The sequence below is a fragment of the Callospermophilus lateralis genome, chromosome 5, assembly GCF_048772815.1.
Source record: "Callospermophilus lateralis isolate mCalLat2 chromosome 5, mCalLat2.hap1, whole genome shotgun sequence".
In the NCBI taxonomy this organism is placed as follows: domain Eukaryota; kingdom Metazoa; phylum Chordata; class Mammalia; order Rodentia; family Sciuridae; genus Callospermophilus; species Callospermophilus lateralis.
Window position 1 is genome coordinate 38,088,538 of NC_135309.1, and position 18,693 is coordinate 38,107,230.

Below are 18,693 nucleotides of genomic sequence, written 5' to 3' on the forward strand. Positions count from 1 at the left end.
ATGTAATGCAACTGATGAATCTTTTTTAGCAATTTACCAAGACAATCAGAACCATAAAGAAATTTGCTTCTTGGTAGGTTACCATGGGAATGGAACTAGTAAACTAATCCAAGATCAAATTCTTTTACAAAGAAGAAGAAAGGATTTTGTTAACTCATTACTTGTTATCCACTCCCTTGATCATTGATTAACTTATTTCTTAAACTTTTATTTGGAGATAGTTGTTGATGCACATGCAGTGGTAAGAAATAATCAGAGAAATTTTCTGTATACTTTACCAGGTTCACCAATGGCAACATCTTAAAAAATATAGTACAAAACAACATATTAATAAGTTTTTTTTAATATAGAAAAGAAAATTTATACTGTACTTAGGATTTGTGTTGTAAAATGAGCTGTTAACCCTTCTATTTATTCCTTTAAGAATTAGGTAATTTCCCAGTGTGCTGGCACATGCCAGTAATCCCAGTGTTTTGGGAGGCTGAGGCAAAACAATAGTGAGTTCAAAGCCAGCCTCAGCAACTTAGCAAGGCCTGAGTAACTCAGAGAGACCCTGTCTCTAAATAAAATATTTTAAAAAGGGCTGGGGATGTGGGTCAGTGATTAAGCACTCATGGGTTCAATCTCTGGTACCAAAAAAAAATTAGGTAATTTTTTCAGTCTAAATAATTCATAAGAGACAAGCACAGTTGTGCACACATGTAGTCCCAGCTGCTTGGAAGGCAGAAGCAGGAGGAATCCCTTGAGCCTAGAAGTTCAAGGTCAGCTTAGGTAACACAGGAAGACTCGTATTTATAATTAATAAGTTAAAAATAATACTTTTATAGTATCAATGATATTTTATAGGCAATTTTCTATTAAATACAGTATCACAGTTTTAATACACGAAACTATAGTGTTAATTGACAGAAATAACATATAAAACCAGAGTATAGTATCTCTTCATATTTTTACAAGTATCTGTTTTAGGCATCTCAAACTTAGCATGTTTAAAATTAGATTTTTAGCAAGTGTCTCTTTTGGGCATTTCAAATTTAGCATATTTAAACTTGGATATTTTGTCTTCTGACCTAAGTCAGTTTTGATCACATTTAAATAAAAAAATAACACCTGCATTTTATTTCTTAGAGCAGTTTTAAGTCCACAGTAAAATTGAACAGGAATTAGAGACAGTCCCCAGATCCACCTGCACCCACCCCCCAACATGCATACATACCCTCCCCAATTAATATCCTCCATCAGAGGAATGCATTTATTACAAATGAATAACCTACATTGACATGTCAATATCATCCAAAGTCCTGTTTAAGTTAAGGTTCATTTCTGGTGGTGTTCTTCCTCTCTTTCTTCCTTCCTTCCTTCCTTCCTTCCTTCCTTCCTTCCTTCCTTTTCTCCTCTCTTCCTCTCTTCCTTCCTTTCTCCCTTTCTCCGTTTTTCCCTTTCTTTCTGCATTTTGGGTTAAAACTAGGGCTCTGACCATGCTGAACACATACTTTACCACTGAGCTATTTCCTAGTCCCTATTATTATTATTATTATTATTATTATTATTATTAGAGGGGGCTGTCTCAATTAATGATAATTCCTCCTTACAGAAAAAATTAAAAATTTCCTTAATCTCTCTCTCTTTTATTATACTTCACATTGATCCATTAGTAAAGTTAGGACTTTTCCAAATCTCAAAGCCTGACCTGTCATAAAAGAATAGTTATGGTCCTATCTTTCTCTTAATCTGCAACACCAGTGTTTTTTCTCTAGATGGCAGCACAGATCATTGGTCAAATTCTAGGATTCAGTTCACGAGGAGCCTGCTTGCCTGGGGTGAATTAGTACCACTAGCCATGTATAACAACAAAACACATTCATTAGCAGTGCTTGTTAAATTGCTAATGCAGATGACTTGAATAGGCATGTGAGGGTGCTTCTTACCTATGAAATTTGTCAGGGAAAAGCTATGGGGGAGGAAACAATAATCAAATATGCCCAAAGAGTTCTCTAGGGATCCAAATTAGAGTCAATCTACCCTTCCACCATATTTTCCTGCCCGTTTTTATTGAGTTGCTTATTAAAAATTGTATTTATGAGTTATTTAAAAATCCTTTGTCAGGTGTATGGCTTGGATCTGAAATATCCCAAAGGCCCATGTGCTGAAGATTTAGTCCTCAGACTGTTAGCACTATTGGGACGTAGTGGAATACTTAGGGTTAGTGGGAGGAAGTTAGGCCATTGGTGTCTTGCCCTTGAAGGAGACACTGTGAAGCCAATCTCTTCCTCTTTTTTTCTCTTTGCTTCCTGGATATTAGGAGGTGAGCAGTTTTGTTCCACTACATGCTCCCTGCTATGATTTTTGCCTTATCACAAGCCCAAAACCAATAGTGGAACCATCCATGGACTGAAACCTCTGAAACTGTGAGCCAAAGCAAATCTTTCTTTATAGGTTGGTTTTTCTCAGGTATTTTGTCACAGTAATTGAAGGCTAAGTAAGATCTCCCCTCACACACTTATACACACAATGGCTATGCACTCCTGGTCTGTTTCTTGCCTTTTCATTTCTTAATGTTATCTTTTCTTCTCTCACAAATCTTTGTAGCAGATTTATTCATAATTGTACCCTAGTTACAGAAACAATACTCCATTAGGTAGTTCCCTGTTCTTAAAGGTTTCTATAGCAAACGGAAAAGGACATCTTGCCCCAGTCATGACTCTTCTACTTGGCATGGTTGTTTTACAGGATGAAGTCATAAAACAAAATGGAGTCACATTTGCTCCTACTATCACAATGATGGAACAGGAAGCCACAGACCTTGTTCTGTCCCTCAGAGAGACACCCATTTGACAATCTAGGGTTCAAAGCCTTTATGAGACTCCAGAAACAAGAAGTTACAGCGCTGCAAGGAAGCACAGAGTCAAGAACAGTCACATGGAAACAAGAAAGAAAAACCATTGCATTTCACCAGCAATAGACCTCCCGTCAGGCCAGCACAGCTCAGAACAACTGGGAAAAAGAAAAATAAAAACAAAAAATAAACTAAAACCAAAAAAGGCACCCAACTGGAGGCTGCTCCCTTGGGAGGGAAAGAGATGAGTAGAACATATATTCAACATTTTGAAGAGGCTGCCTAGGCACTAACTTCTGTCTTGTCTGATACAGGGTACTGACCTGGAACTGGCATATTTTACCTGAGGACTGCTGAGAACAAAGAACTCTGGTGTTGTGGCATCTGAGAACCTGCAGTATAGCATATAGACACCAGAGGAGCAAGAAGATTACCAGCTTCTGAAAAAACAAAACAACAACAACAACAGAAAAAAAAAAAACGAGAACTTTTTAAACTGAATTTATACTACAAAAGGCAAGAGTAGATGCATCCCTGGAAATGATGAGGGCAGCTTACAGAATCTCCAGCTGGGAGGAACAGTGAAGGCCTCACCTGTACAAAGCCAGTCTGTATAGACTGGGAGAAGTGGCTGTTTTTCTTCAAATGTCCAAATCCCAGAAAAAATAGCAAGGCATAAGGAGAACCAGAGAAACAGCTCAGTCAAAAGAGCTCAGACACACTGAGAATAAAAGTGGTTACCAAGGGTGGGGGAGGGCAAAAAGATGGGGATCTAGAGAGCTAGTGTTCAGCACTGGGAATATAATTAATAATAATAATAATGTATTGTATTCAGGATTTTTGCTAATAAAGAGAGCAAAAATCAGCCTTTCTTGTTCCAGGTGGAAAAATGGGTAACTATGAGAGATGATGGATATGTTAATTTCTTCCACAACCATATATATTTGGTTGACCCCTTGACCAATGCAGGAGGCACCTCACCCCTTCCCCAGTTGAAAAGTCCAATAAAACTTTTGACTCCCCCAAAACTTAAATGGCTAATAGCCTAGTATTGACTGGAAGCCTAATGTGAACAGTTGGTTAACACATAGTTTGTATGTCATATGTATTACATGTGGTGAAAACTACATCAGAACCAGGAAAGACCCCTTTTTACCGGGATAGGCAATTTGCTGGGCAGTGGAGCTGCTGGCACCCAGGTACCCATGTCCTAGGGCATTTTAAGTGAATATTTGCAAATATTTGAGCTCACTGCCCTTCCAACAGGAGGTAGCCTCGCTATCACAATAGTACAGAGCCTACTACAGCCAATTATATGCCATTATGATTTAATACCGCATCTTTACATTTGTTTACATCTTTTCTACCCTGTGAATGGCATCACATACTGTCTTTGTGGGTAAATTTTGATAAATTTTAACTTTATATAATAGATTTATGAATATTTTATGGGAGTAAGTGATAAAATAAACTATTATCAACATATATTTTATACATTTATGACATGCCTAACTTTTTCCTAAGTTTTTTTTTCCAATATTTAGACTATGGGGTTTATCTGGAAAATTTCAAATTGTTGCAAATCTTTAAACAACACCCCCCCCAACACAATACAACCAACCATATTCAAAACCATGTTGCTCAAGGGTCAGCTCTTCTGTGTGGTCTCACTCATATGTGTAGTCTAAAAAAATTTATAAGAAGAATGGAGTAGAAGAATAGTTACCAGGTTCAGGGATTAGGGTGCAGGGTGAAAGAAATGGAGAGTGGTCAATGGATATAAAGTTATATAGGACAAATAAATTCTAGAAATCTAATTTGCATCTTGAGTACTATAATGAATAACACTTTATTATATACTTGAGATTTGCTCTGAGAATAAGTCTTAAGTGTTCTCACACCCTCACAGAAATGGTCACCATGTGAAAAGGTGATTATGATTGATAATTTAACTGGAGTAATCGCTCTCACACTCACACACACACACATACACACACACACACACACACACACGAGACACGGTATACCTTAAATATATACAATTAAAAATAAGTTAATAACAAGGCCCTAAGCAACTCAGCAAGACCCTGTCTCTAAATAAAATATATAAAAAGGGCTGGGGAGGGGCTGGGGCTATGGTAATACACCCAAAAGAATTGAATGCAGAGATTCAGATGCATGTATACCAATGTTTATAGTAGCATTATTCATCTTAGCCAAAAGGTAGACACAACTCAAGTGTCTATCAATAGATGAATGTCTACTGGCAGAGCACTTGCCTAGCATATATGAGGCACTGTGTTCGATCCTTAGCACCACATACAAAAATAAATGCAATAAAGGCATGCTGTCCATCTACAACTACCAAAAAAAAAAAAAAAAGGCTGGGGATGTGGCTCAGGGGTTAAGCGCATCCCTGGTTTCAATATCTAGTATATACATATATAAAAGCAAAAACAAAACAAAACTATTTCTTTTCCTGTCTGAATGTCATTTCACTATATACATATAAATATATCTCTCTATTTATTTTTCCCCATATTTGTTTAGACATTCATCTATTGATGGAAACTTGAGTTGTTTCTACCTTTTGGCTAAGATGAATAATGCTGCTGTAAACATTGGTATACATGCATCTGAATCTCTGCGTTCAATTCTTTGGGGTGTGTTACTTACCAGTGGAGCTGATGTGTCATATAGTTATCATCATACTCTGGGTCTGCAATGTTTGCCAGAGGCCCAGTGTTAAAGGCTTGGCCCCCAGCATGCCTATATTGGGAACTGGAGGACACTTTAAAAAAGGTAAAGCATAGTGGGAGGTATTTGGGTCACTAGGAACATGTCCCAAAAGGGGATTGTGGATTCTCAGTCTTTCTCATTTTCTTTTGATCCTTGACCATGAGAAGAGAGGCTTTGTGCAATGATTTGCTATCCACTGTCTTGAGCTGCTTTGCGACAGGCTTAAAGGCGGTGGATATGCTCAATCATGGAAACCTCTAAAATTATGAGCTCACATAAACCTTTTCTAAGCTGATCATCTCAAATATTGGTTATAGTGGCAGAAAGCTGGCTAACACAGTAATTCTATACCTAACTTTTTGAGGATCCATCAAAATGTTTTTACACTTTTTGTATTCTCATCAGCAAAGCACAAGGCTCCCAGTTCTTATCTTCATTAATACTTGCTATTTTGTTTTCTTTTGATAACAACCATCCTAGTGGGTATGAAGTGTTATTGTGGTTTTGACCTGCACTTCCCTAATGGCTCAAGATGTGGAGAATCTTTTCATATACTTGTTGACTATTTGAATATCTTTACAGCAATATCTGTTCTTGTACTTTGCCCATTGTGAATTGGATTGTTTTTTGTTGTTGAGTTTGTTGTAGGAGTTGTTTTTATCTTCTAGATCTTAGTTACTTACCAGAAATATGATTTATAAGTATTTTAACCCATTCTTTTGTTATTTTAATACTTTTTTGGGTAGTATTATCTTATGCACAAGTTTTAATTTTGATGAACCATTGTATCTATTTTTTCTTTGTTACCTATGCTTTTGGTGTCATACTTAAGAAACAATTACCCATGCAACATCATGAAGCTTGTCTTTTGTGATTGTTATGGTTTTAGTTCTTAAATTTAGGTTTTGATGTTTTCATAAAGGATACTGGTCCACAGTTTCCTTTTCCAGTTCCTTGAAATTCCTTGTTTGTGGTGTCTTTGGCTCCACTGTTATGGTGATTCATAGAATGAGTTAGGACATATTCTCTCCTTCAGTAATTTCAAGGAGCTTGGGAAGGATTCTTATTAATTCTTCTTTAAGTGTTTTGTAGAAGCATTTATCAGTCAAGCCATCTCTTCAATCTCCTTGTTTGTTATGGGTCAATTCAGTTTTTCAGTTTCTCCTTGAGTCAGTTTTGGCAGTGTCTGTAGTTTTAGGAATTTGTCATCCAATTTGTTGGCATTCAATTTCTTAAAAGATTTTATTTTCATTGTTTATTTCTGTAAAATTGACAGTATTGTCTTCCCTTTCACATCTTATTTTGTTAAGGTCTATAAACAAGTCAGAATGGTGCCTGGCATTTTGCCAGAGGGAGTGGTTTGTGAGGTGGCGCCAGCGAGCCATTAAGTGTGGAGATTCCTTATTGGTAGACTGCTGTATCTAGTTTATGTTAATTAAGATAAGCTGTGTGTAATGTATGTATACCCCTCCTGACCTACAATAAACGGCTCCCACTCCTGCTGTATCAATGTACACAAGTTGCTCGTCTCCCCCCGGTTATTTTGCTGCAGCCGGATTGCGGCATTAATTTAGTAATTTGAGTTCTCTCCTTTTATCTTTATCAATCTAGCTGAAAGTTTGCCGTTTTTGTTGGTCTTCTGAAAGGCCTAACTTTTGGGTTTATGTTCTCTGTTTTTCCAATCTCTTTTTCATCGATCTCACTCTAATCACAATCATTTCCTTCCTTCTTCTAGCTTTGCATTTAACTTGTTGTTCCTTTTTCCAGTTCCTTGAGATTACAATGGTAAGGTTATTGATTTGAGATCAACCTGTCAATTCTGTCTTTTTATATTTCTTTTTTAAAAATGTAGGCATTATGGCTCAGGGTATAGTTCAGTAGTAGAGCATTTGCCCAGCATGCATTAGATTCAATCCCTAGTACCACCGAAGGAAAAAAAATGTAGGTGTCTATAGCTGTAAATTTACCTTTAGCACTGTCTTCAATGCACCCCATACATTTTGGTATGTCCTGTTTTTGTTCTCATTCATCTCAAGATATTTTTAAATATTCTTTTTGATTTCTTCTTTGATCCATTGGCTGTACAAAAGTGTATTTTTAAAATTTCCATGTTTTTAGTTTTTCCCTCTATTTTCCAGTTGATTTCTTTCTGTGAGAATTTGAAAAGATCCCTTTCATGGTTTTTGATATTTTATTCACCTTACTAAAACTTATTTGGTATATCCTGAAGAATGTTCAATGTGCACTTGAGAGTAATGTGTATTCTGCTGCTATTAGGTGGAATGTTCTATATTTGTACACTAGGTCTAATAGTTCTACAGTGTTGTTTAATCCTCTTTCCTTATTAATTTATCTGGTTGTCTTATCCAACATGAAGTATTTATGCTTCCAACTATTTTTGTCTATTTTCCCTTTAAATCCTGTCAATTTTTGTTTCACATGTTTTGAGGTTCTCTTGACTGATTTGTACACATCTATAATTTTATCTTTCCTTGCTGACTTGAACTTTTTTTTAAATTCAATATTTAACATCCTTTTTTTCCTTTTTTTCTTCTTTTTGACTTAAAGTGCATATATATTTTTTCTGACAGCCACCTCATCTCTCTTTTGGTAACTTTTTGTGGAATACCTTTCTCCATCCTCATACTTTTAAATTCTTTGTATCTAAAGAAAGTTTCTTGTACACAGTATATAGATAGGCCATATTTTCTCAACCTGTCAATTCTGTCTTTTTATAGATGAGTTTAATCAATTTTCTTTAGAAGTAATTCTGACAAGGAAGAATTTAATTTTGCCATTTAGTTGTTTTTCTTATGTCTCATATATTTTTCCTTTACTATATCTATTATTGTCTTCTTTTGTCTTAGATATTTTCTAGTGTACTAATTTGATTCCTTTACTGCCCCACCTTTTTTTTGTAGTACTGGGGATTGAACCCACGGCCTTAACCTTGCTAGGCAAGATGCTCTACCACTGATCAAGGTCCATTGTCACTTTTTTTTTTTTTTTTTTAATTTTGAGAAAGGGTCTCACTAAGTTGCTCAGGCTGGTGTTGAATTTGGGATCCTCTTGCCTAAACTGCAACTGACACTCTCACTTTTTTACTGTACATGTTTTAGTTATTTTTAAGTTATTGCTTGGGGATTATAATTAACATCTTAATTTCTAACAAGAGACTCCTATTTAATATCAACTCAGATTCAATAGTGTAAAAGTTTTGCTTCTATATAGTTTCACAGCCACCCCTCCCTTTATGTCGTTGTCACTAATTATATCTTTATATATTGAATGCCCAATCAAGACTTATGTTTTATGCAATCATTTTCTAAATTATGTAGAAAACAAGAGGACTTATAAGCAAAAAACATTTTATTTATATAATATATACACACATATTTAATTGTATATTATGTATGTATTAAATAAACTTTAATTATATACAATACTCAATTGTATATGCATATATTATACATGAATATATAATTATATATAATTGTATGCATATATATAATTATAAATTTCTTTTTTTATTCAAAAAAGAGCCTAATTTTATTTATAACATTAATAACACCTCAAAATCTTCAATGAACATGATCTAACTTTCATGAAATCAATCTAAAATGCTATCTGACAAGCTAAAGTTAGAAGAAAGAATATATATTCTCAATTACATTTGTTTTAAGATGACTTACAACAAAAATCAAATAATACATAAAGCATTCAAGCAAAAAGACCACATGAAAGAGGCATAAATCTGCTCTTGTAGACTATCAAATGACTCATGAAACACAAACATTAAAAAAGTTACTTTCAAATGATAATATTTTAAGTCATATGTTACATAAATACATGCACATAAAATTTATTGCATTTGGTATATAAGCCAGGTAATTAGAATAAATCATTTTTGCTAGAAGAGAAAAATGTTACTTTGTAGCAGTAATCAGTGAAGCTTCTTGAGGAAATAAAGTCAAGAGGGATTTTTAAATAGACATTGTGTTAGTTGGAGCAAATGTGACTCCATTTTGTTTTATGACTTCATCCTGTAAAACAACCATGCCAAGTAGAAGAGTCATGACTGGGGCAAGATGTTCTTTTCCTTTTGCTATGGAAACCTTTAAGAACACAAAACTACCTAACAGGGTATTGTTTCTGTAACTAGGATAACGGGGCTCTGTTTCTGTAACTGGAGTGATTGGGCTAACTGTGATTGGTTAGGCTTCCCTCCGCTTGACTGCACTGTCCCACTTCTGTAACCTGGCTTGCTTGCATGGCTAGACCCCTCCCCTGAACATCCCTTTTGCGGTTTTCAGGCTTATAAGGAGTGCCCTTGCAATTGTTTGGGGCTGATCAGGGGAACGGTTTTATGTCCTGGTCAGCCGCCACTGGTGTGCTTCAGTAAAGGCTTGATTCTATTAAACGTGAATGGTCTGGAAGTCAGTTTATGAAACTCTGGGACGAAGCTTTAACTATAACAATATAACAAATATAAGCATTCAGGTAAGGAGATTAGCTGCAAAGCCTGGGAAATAGAATCTGTATAGAAAAATCAAGAAAGACTGAAGATAAAGCAGATTATGAGGACAATTATTTTTTGCCGCAGTCTGGCTGGGCACAAATCACGAGCCACTCAAGAGGAACAAACTTTATTTCTGAACTCCACCAGCACACTCCACACACGCTCCCCAGGAACTCTCCAGAATGCCATGCAGCTCCTCCAGGAACCACCAACCGGAAATCCTTCCTCCGGAACTTCCCCAACCAATACAAACTCTTCAGGAATCCCCGTGAGAGCTCAACCAGAACTCAAAGGGAACTCCATGAGAACTCAAAAGTCATCATCTTAATGGTTCGCTGTCGTCACCTCTCAACCTCTACTTCTGGCAAAAATGCCATGCGTCATCCTGACTTGGCTGTGGCCCTCAACATCTCCCCCCTTCTGTTTAATTAAACAACAAGCAATGTGGCTTAGGGACTGTACCTGTTAGGCTGTTCAATACTACATATGGTCCTTACCCATCATCGGATGAGCTGACTTCAAGGCGTCAGCCTCCTGTCTTAGGTTGGTACCACTGCAATTGGATCTTACCTGTCACTGACTACCGGTCCAGCATACAGCCATACTTGTGGATAGGCCTATGCACCAGTGTGGGGGTGAGGTTCTTTGCCTCACCTCTGTTGCCCCCCAAATTTGGCCTTTGGACCAGTGGGGGGGGTGAGGTTATTTGCCTCACCTTTGTTGGCCCCCAAAATTTGGCCTTGGGGCCAGTGTGGGGGTGAGGTTCTTTGCCTCACCTCTGTTGGCCCCCAAATTTTAGACCATCACTAGCATAAGGGAGGAGAATACAGAAATGACATGACACCAAGTCAATTGATGGCTCCTTTGGAAAAATTGTACCACCAGTGACACCATCAGCAAAGTTACTCCAGCACTACCACAATTCGCTGCACCAACAGATAGTTCACAATGTATACAAGTGATTCATAGTCCAGGCAAGTTCTGCAAGCAGTTCAAAGCAGAGGAATCTATCAATATGTCCATTTCCTCCCAAAGTAAATCCACTCCTTGATTGAGCATTACTTGTTGAGTTATTATTCATTGATGCATCAGTTTATACAGTTTACTGTGATAGCTATCGAAGAAGCTGTAGTTTGGTTTTATCTTTGTCTTCACTGGCACTGGGATGAAGATAGGAATTCTGGCAATGATGGCTAAAAAAAATTATGTAACATTCCAACAGGTACTAAGAAAACAATTTTCTGAACAATTTACATTATCCTGAACAGAATTATTAAATATAATGAAAAGGAAAGGTGAAAGTAAACAAACAGATCTGTTAACCTCCTTATTTGTTCACATATTAAAACAATCCTCAAAGCTGTTTACCCAATTTAAATTAAACCATTTAAATCACATGAATAAAAATAATATTTGGATCCATTTTGTCATGAGCGCTCCCCATATATGATATATAACATATGCACATACAGACATACAACACAAAACAGAAGTGTGCACACATAGCACAATACATACAACACATAACATAATAGTAAAGGCCTTGTAGCTTTTCACAAATGAAATCTCCATTGCAATGTTTAAAAACTCCACAGTCAAAAAATAGAACTGATCAGAAAAACATTAACCTAGGCCTATATGAGCTCAAAAAACAAAATAAAACTTTATGATGTGGGAAAAGGCAATAATAAAATAGATATTGAAAAAAGACATCCTGGTTACCATCTGGGTTTGACTCTTTTTTGGATATCCCATCCTTTTTCCTGTAACTTGCATAATGGGTCTGAAGGTATTTCCACAAGCAAGCCCCAAGGGTTTTTACATTTGAAATAGGTTTTAATGGTGTTCATTATTCATTAGTCTCCAGGTGTGGGAGAACCACTGTTGCAGATGTAAGAACAGCCAAGCTGGAGCTCTGGATATCAGCTGTTATGGATTTGAGTCAAATCATCTTCTTTTTGGTCTGTAGAAATTGCTTTGATTAGTCTCTCTGGAATCCAAATCGGCTGCTGTTCTCCCTGTGGAAACACACAAACAGAACCCCGACTCCAGAAAATCACTGGGTCAGGACCTTTCCATTGTCCTGTTAGAATATCCTTCAAAAGTACCTTGGGCTTATGTACATTTTTTTGATACATATGCCTTTCCGCAGCACTAAGCCCTGATGAATCCAAATTTAAAAAGTTTAGAGTAAAAAGCATTATTTTAAGTTTATCTTTGGGGGATATATACCCCTTTCCATTTCCCTCTTTTTGCTTTAATAAGTACATTTTAATAGTTTGATGAGCTCTTTCAACTATGCCTTGTCCCTGTGGATGTATGGGATTCCTGTTATATGAGTAATGCCAAATGATGAGCAAAATTGTTTAAAAGAGGTAGAAGTATAACTAGGGGCATTATCTGTTTTTAACTGTTTTGGAACGCCCACAGTGGCAAAATTTTGTAAGCAATGAGCTATAATATCTTTAGTTTTTTTCTCCAGCATGAAGGGAGCTCATCAAAAATCCAGAAGAAGTATCAACTGTAACATGCAAATATTTTAATTTTCCAAATTCTGGCAAGTGTGTGACGTCCATCTGCCAATATGGTTAGGTATCAGTCGTCTAGGATTGACTCCAAGATTAACTTGTGGTAAAAAGGTCACACAATTTTGACATTGCTTCATTATTTGTCTAGCTTGTTCCTTAGTTATTTTAAAATGCTTTTGTAAAGTATTAGCATTGACATGGAACCTTTTATGAAATTATATAGCTTCTTCTCTTGTAGAGAAAATATGTATGTCATGTGTAGTTTTATCTGCTAAATCATTGCCCAAACTAAGGGCTCCAGGCAATCCTGTATGTGCCCTGATATGTCCTATAAAGAATGGATCTTAATGTAAATTCAAATTTAACTGCAAAAAAAAAAAAAAAAAATAAAGAATGGATCTTTTCTGTCCCAGATTAGTCTTTGTATAGTGGAAAACAAAGAGAAAACAGTAGAGGAAGGGGAAATCCTACCAGCATCTTCAAGGGATACTATAGCATTAACTATATACTGACTATCAGAAAATAAATTAAATACAGAATCTTTAAACATCATGAAAGCTTGTAATACCGCATTAAGCTCTACCTTTTGAGCTGATTGTTTGGGTACTAAAAATGTAAAAGTTTGATCAGGGGTAACTACTGCTGCTGTACCATTATTAGACCCATCAGTGAATATATTTGGAGCATTCATGATAGGTGTTTTTCTTGTCATTTTTGGAAAAACTACAGGATGCAATGACCAAAAAGACAATAAAAGATTAGATGGTAAGTGATTATCAAATGAAACATTAGATTTACAGATGATTATTGCCCAAGTATTTAACTCATTAGCTAACTCATCAATTTGATTCATAGTATATGGAGTAATAATTTTATTGGGAGAAATTCCAAACACTCCCTTTGCTGCTTTTATTCCTTTGAGTATTAATTGTCCTACAGCCTCAGGATACCTAGTAAGAATAGTGTTAGGAGAATAAGATAAATGTATCCACAGTAATGGACTTTCTTGCCAAAATACTCCTGTAGGAATATTTTTTGTTGGTATTACAATAAATAATAAAGGCAAACTTCTATCAATTCTATCCAAATGCATATTTTTCATATAGTTTCAATAATTTTAATGCCTTTCTTGCTTCAGGCATTAACATTTGGGGTAAATTTGGATCTGATGGACCTTTTAGGATATCAAATAAAGGTCCCAACTCTCCTGTTGGTATGCCTAGATAAGGCCTTATCCAATTTATGTCTCCTAACAACTTTTGAAAGTTGTTAAGTGATTTGAGTTATCAACTCGTATTTGAATTTTTGGTGGACGGACCATGGTTGAGGATAATAGAACTCCTAAATAATTAATTGGAAAATTTAATTGTACTTTATCTATTGCTATCTCTAGATTATAATTTTTTAATAAGTTTGTAAGTATGGCATAACATTCCAGCAATATGTTTTTATCTTTATGTGCCAATAATACATCATCCATATAGTGAAATATTTGTAGTTCAGGATTTTGATTTCTAAGTGGCTGGATTGCTTTGTTAACATATATTTGACACATAGTTGGACTGTTAGCCATCCCTTGAGGGAGTACTTTCCATTCATATCTCTGATCAGGACCTTCATGACTTAGTGCAGGGATAGTAAATGCAAAACGTGGACTATCCTCAGGATGAATTGGAATTGAAAAAAAAAATCTTTAATATCTATAGCTAAAACATACCAGATTTTTGGCAAAGCAGACAATTGAGGAATCCCTGATTGAGCAGGTCCCATAATAACCATCTCATTATTAATGGCTCTTAAATCTTGCAGTAATCTCCATTTACCAGATTTCTTTTTAATGACAAAAGTGAGAGTATTATGGGGAGATATGGAAAGTTGTATATGTCCCTCCGCTAATTGTTGTTTGATCAGGTCATGTGCTGCTTGTATCTTTTCTTTAGTCAGGGGCCACTGAGGAACCTGTACTGGTCTTTCTGATTTCCAAGTAATCTTTATTGTCTCAGTAACCCCTTCTGAAAACCCAATCCATGTCTATTTATTCCTTGATCTGAATTGGTGCTGCTATACCTTGTTCTTGTTCTCCTAATCTTTTTTCTTTCCTAAAATCTTGTCTAGCCCTAATAGTGGGCACATTTGGATTGATGTTATTTGTTAATGTCAAACCTAATTGATCTAGGACATTTTATCCCCATAAATTTATAGGAAGATGATACAATACATATGGCTGTATAGTTCCTTCACATCCTTCAGGATCCTTCCAATCTAATACCATTGCACTTCTGTGGGGATTAGTTGCCACTCCTAGGCCTCAAAGCGTTTGAGTGGCTTGTTGTAATGGCCAATGTTTCGGCCATTCCTGACGAGATATGATGCTAAGGTCTGCACCTGTATCCAGTAGCCCATTAAATTCATATCCTTGAATATTTAGTTTTAGCATTGGGTGAGAATCTAAATTTAAAGACAGCATAGCCCAATCTACACCTGTGGAGCCTAATCCCCTGGAACCTCTTTCTATAGTACTACTGGAATATTTATCATGCAGGCTGGGTATTATTAATAACTGTGCTATTCTATCTCCTGGTGAAATTACAGATATACCTCTTGGAGAACTAGCTATAATTTTTATTTCACCTCCATAATTGGGATCAATTACCCTAGGACTTATCATAAGTCCTTTTAGAGTAGAAGAACTGCGTCCCAACAATAAGCCTACTGTTCCTTAGGGAAGAGGTCCTTTTACTCCTGTGGGAATGATTTGAACTCCCATCTCTGGAGTTAGTACTGCTCTGGCGGAGGCACAGATGTCCAATCCTGCACTTCCTCTGGTTTGTCTGATGAGAGATCTAATGGAAATGTGTCCTGGGCACTACCCTGATGGTGTTGCTGGGTTCCTCCATGGTGTTTCTGGGTTCCTCCAGTGCCCCATATATTTGTGGTCATGGGCCCCGAAGCATTGGGCCCCCCTGTCTGTTTTTGGCAATGGAGCCCGATGCCTTTCTCCACGATATCGTGGGTAAACACCTGGTCCTTGTCCATTTTTTGATAATGGAGTACCCTCTATGGTGGTTTGAGAACGGCATTCATTAGCCCAATGTCTCCCTCTATGGCATCATGGGCAAATACCCGGTATTCTACTCCTTTGATACCTAGTTTTGTTAAACCCTCCTCCTATGGGGCAATTTCTTTTAAAATGTCCTGTTTGTTCACAATTGTAGCATGTTTTTGGCCTGGCATTTAAAGCCTGTTGTACTACAGCTGCCAAGACTTGCCCTTGTTCATTAATGTTTCTTCATAATATATGTGTTTAAATCTTTATGTTTCCATGGTCTAATGACCTCTCTGCACCATCGATTTGCTTGCTCATAAGCCAGTTGTTTTATTAATGGCATTGCTTGTTCTGTATTCCCAAAAACTCTGGTAGCTGTTTGAATAAGCCTATCTACAAATTCAGCGTAAGGTTCATTAGCTCCCTGTATTACCCTAGATAATTGACCTTGTAAATCTCCATGTCCTTGTAAAGTCTTCCATGCCCTAACTGCATCTGCAGCAATTTGTGAGTATATAGCAGGATGATATCTATTTTGTTGCTGCTGATCCTCATAAGGTCCTTTTCCTAACAACATATCTAGATTTCTCTGAGGATAACCGGCTGCTGCATATCACCTAGCCATCTCCGTGCAAAATTCCTCATTGGCAACCTTCCATAACAAATATTGCCCTCCATTTAGCACAGCTTTACACATACTAGCCCAATCTGCTGGCATCATGTCCAAGTTGGTAATGGATTCGACCATGCTTACAGTGAAGGGTGCTTGGGGACCATAGGTTGTTACAGCCTCCTTTAACTGCTTCATTGTTTTGAAATCTAAAGCACAGTGAATTCATTGCCCTCCTGCCTGCTCAAGTACAGGGCATGCTAATCTTTGAGATCCTGTCTCAGGATCCCATCTATCAACTACAGGGGTTGGGGGCCCCATAGGATATGTTGTCTCTATTGGTGGAGCAGTTGGTTGGACACTTACACCCTCTGGTGATAGAAAGGTGTTAGTAGCAGCCTCCTGTTGTAACTTTTTCCCCTGCTAGTTCTTCCTCCTTTAAATTTTCTTCCTCTGTCTGACTAGCTCTAGAGACCTTCTCTTTTACTTGATCTAAAATGTCTTTCTCCATGGTCTGAACCTCTAACAATTTACTTAACACTCTTTCGGTTTTTTTTTTTTTTTTTTTTTACTAATTTCTAATCTACTATAAAGATAACGCAACCCAACAAGATAACACAAAACAAAACTGAAACAGAATGAAACAAAAACGGAACAAAAAATCGTTGTATCAATTTTCCTATTTTCTTGAAATATATTTTTGTGATCTATTTCTATCTCTTCCTTAGGGCTGAACAACTTCAAACCTTGAGCCAACCATTTTTCCCAGTTTGCCTGAGAAAGTTCTAGGAATAGGCAGCTTGAAATAAAAACAAAACAAATCAAAACAAGAACACATTGTTTTTTGAAATGGTCACCCATTCTCTCGCCTTCCCTCAGGGGCGAGCAATTTCACTTACCTCCGAGATTCAGGCGTTCCCCGCATGGGCCACCATGCCGCAGTCTGGCTGGGCACAAATCACGAGCCACTCAAGAGGAACAAACTTTATTTCTGAACTCCACCAGCAACTCCACACACGCTCCCCAGCAACTCTCCCGAACGCCACGCGGCTACTCCAGGAACCACCAACCAGAAATCCCTCCTCCAGCACTTCCTCAACCAATTCAAACTCCTCAGGAATCCCCGTGAGAGGTCAACCAGAACTCAACAGGAACTCCGCAAGAACTCAAAAGTCATCATCTTAATGGCTCACTGGCATCACCTTTCAACCACTACTTCTGGCAGAAATGCCATGCATCATCCCGACTTGGCTGTGGCCCTCAACAATTTTTTGGAGAATTTTAAAAATTTGTTCTAATTAGTTGTACGTGACAGTGGAATGCATTTTGGTTCATTGTTCACAAATGAGCACAGCTTTTCATTTCTCTGATAGTGTAAGACATAGAGTTGCACCATATGTGTATTTTTTGTATTTCTCCTTGAGTCAGTTTTGGCAGTGTCTGTATTTTTTGGAATTTGTTATCCAATTTATTGGCATTCAATGTGTATACCTAGGGTTACACATGTACCAAGGTCACCTCTTCACTCAACTACACCTTTGAGGAGGATGACTTGTGTGACCTTTATGTAATCCAGGTCTTGTGACCACTGTAGACCAGAGGGAGAGCAAACCAGCCTTCAGAAAACAGACCAGACCAAACTCTGCCCTCTGATGATACTGATGCATTCTAGAAAGCACTTACTAGTCTCACAATAGACATGTTTGAAGTCAGGGAGAAGCCAATAAAATTGAGACATATTGGAAATCCATGAGAAGTCTTACTGGAGCATAGTGCCTGGCTTATGAGGAAAGATATTGTGGAGAGTGTAAAACAATGAAATGTATTTGAAAATGTTTTCTTTTAAAAGTTCATGTTGTATTGTGTGTTGTTTAGTAATCTCAAATGTAAATATCAAATGCTCTTTGTGTTTGAGCAAGACTGTATAGCTTGAGAGGCCCCTCTCTTGTTCTCATTCCAACATCTGCACTCTGATGGTGCCAGGGAAGTTGAGGCCAAGAAAGATCAGGGGAGGTTGATGCTCTAAATCCTGCCCTGGATCATGTTTAGTCTAGAAACAGATTTGATTCTGGAGCAAATTGCCCTTCTCAGTTTCCTGCTGTATCCAACGGGGCTAATGTGGGGAGGAATAGGAAAGAGTATATTTAGAGTGTCTGGCAGTCCTGATAAAATCGAATTCAGGGGTAAATGAAAGTGGTGGGGCTGTTGCACCCTTTATTCTGGATCACATCACATATTCTGCAGAATACTGACAGAATGCAACCTCCAATACCAGACCCTCCTCACATTGAGTAGAGTTTTCACATAGAAGATGATGTGATACCAGGTGTGAGCCTGGTGGGGTTGGTCACCAAGCAACTCTCCCATTCCAGCTTCTCCTGGTCTTTCCTGGCTGCCAGAGCTGATCTTAATTCC